Genomic DNA, 7,712 nt, shown 5'->3' on the forward strand with positions numbered 1-7,712 from the left:
ATTCAATCTTTATGATTGCTTATTCCTTTTGTTTATTTAATTCTTGCATGATCATGAGTAGCTAAATTCATAGTGTCCATGTAGATGATTGCACTAAGGTAAAAGATTGCTGTCTTTATGTTTTATACAATTAATTATATTGCTCAGATCTTGTTTAACTGATGAACGACCGTTATCAGTTAAATTGATTGGTGATCTTTACTAAGTTATTGAATGCGAATGACTTAGGAATTCATAGAATTGTATGCGGAAAAACAATATAATTAGATGATTAGCAATTAAACTGTGATCTACTGCGATAATTAGTGATCTTATGTGATTATTTTTTTTTTAAAATTTAGCTCGATTAAGAGTTTAAGATTTAGGGTTTAGTGTTTTGGGTTTAGTCCCTAAACCCAAAACCCCAAACTCTAAACCGTTCATATTAAAAACTCAATCTAAACCCTAAATCTAAACCCTAAACCTAAACCTCAAATCTAAACGCTATATCTAAACCCTTATTTCTGAATCCTAATATCTAAATGCTAATTTTTAAACGCTAATTTGTAAACCCTAATTTCTAAAACCTTGACGTTTGAAGAATAACATTTATCACAATGAATGTTATATGTTATTTGTTCGAGCATTTTCTCGCCACAATAACAACATTCTTCACAAAATGTCTTTTTAAATGTTCATATTTTTACATAATCTTAATGTTTGTAAGAAGAAATTTCAAAACAAAGGAAAAAAATTTACTTCCCCTCAACTTGCCACTTCCCTTCGGATCCTCTCCCTATATATATATATATATATATATATATATATATATGTGTGTGTGTGTGTGTGTTTGTGTGTGTGTGTGTATGTGTGTGTGTGTGTTGAATGGTTCTAATGAGAACTAATTATTGGTGAGAACTTTAAGAACTTTGCAGTCGAACAAAAAGTAGGCACAGATGAACAAATTTTAAGGTGGTCGAACAAATTTGAGATGCATATGAAATTACGTTTTCGTTCTACAAAATCCAGAGTCGAACAATTTTGTGTATGTTCTAACAATTTTGTGTATGTTCGAATAATTTTCGTTCTACACAATTCTGAATTTGATAAATTTTGAGTTCTACATTCTGAGTTCGAACACAAATTTACACTGTGTTCGAACACAAATTACGTTCTACATTTTTTCGTTTTACAAATTCCGAAATCAAACAATTTGATGTGAATTCGAACACAAATTTTACACCGTCTCGAAGATTTTTGCATTTTACACAAATTTTGTTTTACAAGGAGTTGACGTAGTGGTAGTGAGTTTCCCTCCCATATGTGAGGTTAGGGGTTCAACTCCCACTCGCTGCAAAATTTCCTTTATTGTTACCCCACCCATATTTTATGGGTCTAAGAGGTTGCGTAAGTCTTGCATTTGGGCCTCACCCGAGGGGGTTTTACTACGCGATGTCCGTATGAATTCGTCGTGGAGGTTTTCTTTTGAAGAGCGGTAGGATTGTATAGATTCGTTGGAGTGTGAGTGTCGACATTGTCTCTAAACCCCTTTCAATGACCCCTAACCGCTGCTCAAAAAAAAAAAGTTCGAACAAAAATTATCCAATTCGAACATCTGAAGTCGAACAATTTTACTTTTATTCGAACAAAAATCAAAAATTTTGCGTACCCTTGAATTTTTAGGGTTCTTTGGAAATTGGAGCTAATTAGAATATATATATATATATATATAAGTAACTAGAGGGGGATGAATAGTTACTTAATACGTTTTTAACACTTTTTCTATTGATCACCAAATTCGATTAACTTTGATCAACCGATTCAACTCAAGCTTGATGTGTGTGGTGCATATGTTCAAAATGATAAATGAAGTAATGTAAAGAACATAGATACAAGGATTTATAGTGGTTCAGGTGGATGTTGACTAATCCACCTTAATCCACTCCCCGATTACACTAATCGGGATTTGTTGCTTCACTAAGCACTTTTCTCCAAACCCGGTGGAGATCCGATTTACAAGTCTTCAACTTCTTTGGTAGACAACAAACCTATCTTTCTATCTCTTTGAAAGATCAACTCCAACCTAGATCAACTTGTCTACACATTGGACAAGTATTAATCTCCAAATAAGATTAATCAACTTCCTAAGTCCCTTTAAGGAAGTAGATCACTAAGCTAGCCTATGCTTCTACTAACTGAAGTTACAAAACTTATACACTTTGTAATGATAATCCTAAGACAATACTAGGACATACATTACACTAAGTAAACTCACAAGATTAATGATTTTGATTAGTAAGTTTACAACAACCAAATTCTATATCTATAAGATCATAGAATCTTCTCTTGCTTAATCACATTTGAGTAGTAGTTAGAGCCCTTGTGAGCTCTGGAAATAAGCCTTTGAAATATGCAAGAGGGTCAGCTTCAAATGCTCTTTAATGCTTGCCTTTTATAGTGGGATTCAAAAATTAGCCGTTGACACACGGTTGCCTGCACGGTCGATCGTGGTTTGACGGTGCGTGCTCCAGTCCAAATTTAGTATCCATTGTATAGCCGTTTGACTTAAATTTGAACACCACATTTTGGCACCTTTACTCCTTCTAGCACCTGCAAAAGAAACTAAACATCCTATATAAGTACTATATGCATTAAGTGTGTGAGATTTGGTCTTATTGCATGAAAGTGACATAACACTCCATTAGTGGAAAACCCAACATTCTTGGAGAAGTATCTTGATTGATATTTTGGGAAATCTCAGATTGGTCAAAACTTAGTTAGTCACTTTAATGCATTTGGTTCAATTCTAAAGACTAGTCAATATTTCATTAACTTCCTAGTTTCAATTAATCACAAGTCATGTTTGTTTTAAGCTTAGGTAGATTAATTAAATAATGTCTTTCTAAGAGATCATTAAGTATATAGAGACATCAAAGTTAAGTCATACTTGAACAAGAAATCACAATTTGTTACTTAGGCAAGACTAAGTAAACAATTGATCATAATTTCATTGTGAACCAATTTACACTTAATTTGTTAGAGTAGACTAGTTACTTGAATCCTAACTAGTAAGCACATAGCAAGCATGTTAATCAAGTTGATAAATTTATGAGTATTAAACATATTAGCAAGTAGCAAGTAATACTCACACATAGCAAGATATAGTTACTCTAGGATCAATCATATAGATATTTGCACAACTCGTAATTTAAGCTTTTAGCAAGCGTACTTGTAATATAACATATTGCATGATTAATGTGTAAGCAACATTAATGTCCAACACATGCATAAGGTAAGAGCAATCTCTAGTTGGGACTTGGTGACCATCCTAAATGTATCTAAGTGTATTTTAGGATTACAAGTCTTTACTAGTTACACTTGAGAGCATTGTTCCTCATTTAGCCTTAATTAATCACTAAGTCATTTTCAATATCAATTATTGTTCTAGTGACATTGGCTTAAGTGTGTTGGTACTTGATGATCTTACTAAGGATGTCTAGATAAGATTTAAGATCACAAGTTGTTGATTAACACTTATGTGTTATGCCTAATCTTGGTTAATTTGTCATTAAGATGTCATTAGGCGTAATTAACCACAATTAGTGTTTTTATGACCAAAACTCAATTGAGTATGGAGAGGACATCTATTCTAAGCATGTTGAGAAAGGTTTCATGAATTATAGATGTCGGGAACTAGTCAAACTTTATTTGGTCAAAATTGGTAACATAGAAAACTGCAGTCGCACTGCGGTTGATCGTGGTGGCGACCGTGCAACTTGTTTTCACAAAACTGCGTTGCAATTCAGTTTGGGGTTCTGCGGCTGGCTATGCGGTCGACCGTAACTTGACCGTGTATTTAGCTGATCTTTTAATTTCATTCTTTAAGCTATGTTTGACTTGGTCGTTTGCAAGATAAAGTATGGATTAGTGACCTTATGTGTTTTATGTTAAGATGTTAGTCATCACTTATGCATATGTATGTGTCATCATCAAAACATATTCTTTGGTTAATCATCATACTTAAGTTTGTCGTTTAGTTCATTAACCAACGTTCAACCAACATTCTCCCCCTTTTTGATGATGACAAACATACAAGTGATGAGGGACATTTTGCTATAAATACGCAAGTGTTAACAATCACTTGTATCCATCTTTCTCCCCCTTTTGTTGAAGTAAAAAGGTTAGCTCCCCCTAGAACTAAGCTCGCCCTTAGAGCAAAGCTCCCCCTTAAACTGTGCATGTTGGAAAAACATTTATTAAAACATAACAAGCACACATTTTATTCAAAGCAAGTACGAAACATAGTGATGCATATATGAAAATATGCATGGAAAGTACATTAGATTAATCCTAGGTTTGTTCTACATGGGACGAGATGTGTTTGGGTGAGATGAGCATTTTCCACAGACAAGGTTGTTTAGAAAGCGTCGCAAGATCTTGTGAGTTCGACGATTCTGACGATGAAGGATGGACATTTGAGTGGAAGATAATAGTGCAATGAACTGGTCATCTTCAACACTATCATCAGATCCTGTAACACTCCAGGCAGGTGTGTTCTCACCTTCTGTTTCTTCGTTAAAAGGTCGAACCGAATCGTAATTGATTGGGAGGGTGGTTAGACTAACAGGATGTACATCTCAAATGCCCAGTTGTGTGAAGAGCTTCGTTAAGTGTGCCCCATAAGGAAGGGAGAGAGATTCATTGTACACCAATCCATTCATCCTCTTTGCCATGAACAGTGCCATGTTAACTTAAATTCAGTGTTGGAGACACCAGAGTAGTGAGGCTTCACAGGCATGAACATTTGTGGATAGTGTTTCTACCTTGCAGTAGATGTTTTGACTTATGACTTTAAGCTAAAGGTCAAACTTAGGTTCAAGATGATTTGCCTTAAGACCATCACTTTGGATTTCAATGTGATTGATAGGCCTTTGACAAAAGGTGTTGATGATGTCACCTTTGGTGACAAATTCGGGAAGACATAGGAGGTATGGACTATAGGAGAAACATTCCACACCTTCATCGGGAACATGCATAAATTTTCCAAAGTCTTTGAGAGACATGGAAAATCCTTTATCGAACAATCGAAATTTGATGTTATTTGGGGGAGTGAATTCATAGTTAGCGTAGAATTCACGAACAAGAGTGGTGTGAATGGGACCTCTTAAAGTTAAGAATGAATCCCATTTTATGTAAGCAAAATTCTCGATAAGCTCTTTTGAAAAGTGCTCAATAGTGATCATACAACCTTCGACAATTGGTCTAGTGCTAACCATTTGTCGGTTGCAATTGATTACATCTCGTTCTTCTTGAGAGTTAGGAAGGTGATTGTCAAAGGAGTCAGAAACTGAAGAAGACAAGTCAATCACAAAAGGATTGTTAGGAGAGTTGTTTGTTTGACTCATTTTGAGTGAGATGGTGTAGTGAGTTTTGCATCACAATCTACTCAATTTAAAGGGAAAAAGATGAACCTTCATTTAATCTTTCATTCCCTTTTGGAGTAATTGAAACTTTTGAGAAATTTGATCATATTCAAGTATGCTAATTTGTGAATGATACTTTGAAAACAGATCCAATTAGATTTGAGAGGTTCAATGTGCATTTATTTTTCCAGGAGATAGAAGAAGAAATGTCAGATTGATACACTGTCGATTCTACGGTCGACCGTGTGGTTGGCCGTGTGTGATCTGACAAAAATAAGAGTTAATTTATCAGCTTAATTTAAACAGATGCTATCTAAGAAATATTCAAATAGTCACACACTTAATTGTTACAAAACAAGTTATTCAACCAACATTATAGTAAGTTTATCTTCTCTCACTTCCTTCACCTTCTACTTCTCACATCGCTACTACTTCAACATAAAAAAGCCTTTTTCGCTTTCTTCAGTAGCAGACGAATCTTGAATTGATACTTCTTTATCTTAGTTTGATTCAGGTAGATTCGTTCAGCCTTTGAATCACGATCCAAGCCGTAAAAAGGATCATTAGCTTCATCCGAAAACTGTTCTTCATCACTATCGGATATATCTTCCAAGTTGATTTGAGATTTGGTCATGGCTTCATAGACCCTTTCAATCTCATCAGAGTCATCTTCATCATCCCATCCCATCATTGTTAATGTATGATGATTGATTGGTTGGATTTGTGCGAATGTCATCTGTTGTTCTTAATTTTTCGAATAACTTTGTAAGGTGCATTCCATAAGGAAGAGCTCTTGTTGAGTCCTTTGGCACATTGCTCATTCGTATGGCCATAAAGTAAGCCATGTTCATTGGTACTTGCATTTCTAGACACCAAAGAAGAGCCATCTGAGCAGCATGGATATGTGAACGATTTCCCATTCTACAGTAAACATTGTAGTCGATCATTGTGTTCCATATCCGGAACTTCTTCAGCAGGTGTTTGCTCAATACTCCTTGACTGAGAATTTCTTCTCTTGGAGTGTTGTCTTCACATAGTGTTCGAATAGCAGCATCTTTATTAATGAATTCAGGAAGATAGGTCAGACGGTGTCCTGTGTGGAAGAACCTTTGTCCACTTGCTGGAACTCCTAAGAGTTTTCCAAATTCTTGAAGTGTTACCGTTGTTATTGTTGCTTTTAGCCTAAAGGTAACTGATCAGTTGGTATAGATGAAGCTAGAGTAAAATTCTCGAATGAGTGATGGATAAATTGGTCCATTTAGATCAAGAAATACATCCCAGTTTAAATCTGAGAAAGCTGCCACCATTTCAGGAAAGTCTTCTGCTTCAATTCTTCTTCCTTCTGCTATTTGTCAATTTTTCACTTTTTCTCTGTTAAGTGTCGATTGATGTGGACGAAAGTTGGATGAGCTTTCTCCTCGATTAGCCATTTTCTACGCATTGACACTTCAAATTAATTCAAAGTGTATAATTCAATTGTAGGCACAAGTTTTGCAAACTTTAATTATCATCAATACTTAGATGTTTTGATGTTAATGTTCTTCACATTTTCACTCTTCATTAGTTTCAATGAGTTTGCAACTAGATTATGATTTTCACAAAGTTCATATGTGTTCTAGACTTTTGAGATCATCATCAACACATGTTTTGACATTCAACATTATTACACTCAATTTTCAACAATGTCATTTATATCATATGAACAATGATTCTATGAAAATCTAACCTAGATATATAATGAACCCTAGAATTATTCAATGTTAAATTAATACATAAATAGGTACTACTACAATCGTTTCCAAGTTGTTCTTCAAGAACAATTTTGATTGTTTGCATCAATTTAAGTTTTGATTCATTCTAGTTAGGGTTTCTTTATAACCCTAATTCATCATACAAACATAAAAGAATGCTAGGAAAGCAAGGATTAATCATACCGAAAGTAGGAATTGAGATTGAAGGAATGAGCGTTCTTCTTCGTGCGGTCGATCTCCTCAGCCGTGTGCAAAGTGTAGTGACCCGAACTTTTCCATGTTTATATATATTAATTGAGATTGATATTTACATGATTACATGTTTCCAACATGTTAAGCAATCAAACTTGTTAAGACTTGATTAATTGAAATATGTTTCATATAGACAATTGACCACCCAAGTTGATCGGTGATTCACGAACGTTAAAACTTGTAAAAACTATATGATGACATATATATGGATATATATATATAGTTAACATGATACTATGATAAGAAAACATATCATAAAGTATATTAACAATGAACTACATATGTAAAAACAAGACTACTAACTTAA

The sequence above is a fragment of the Rutidosis leptorrhynchoides genome, chromosome 9, assembly GCF_046630445.1.
Source record: "Rutidosis leptorrhynchoides isolate AG116_Rl617_1_P2 chromosome 9, CSIRO_AGI_Rlap_v1, whole genome shotgun sequence".
In the NCBI taxonomy this organism is placed as follows: domain Eukaryota; kingdom Viridiplantae; phylum Streptophyta; class Magnoliopsida; order Asterales; family Asteraceae; genus Rutidosis; species Rutidosis leptorrhynchoides.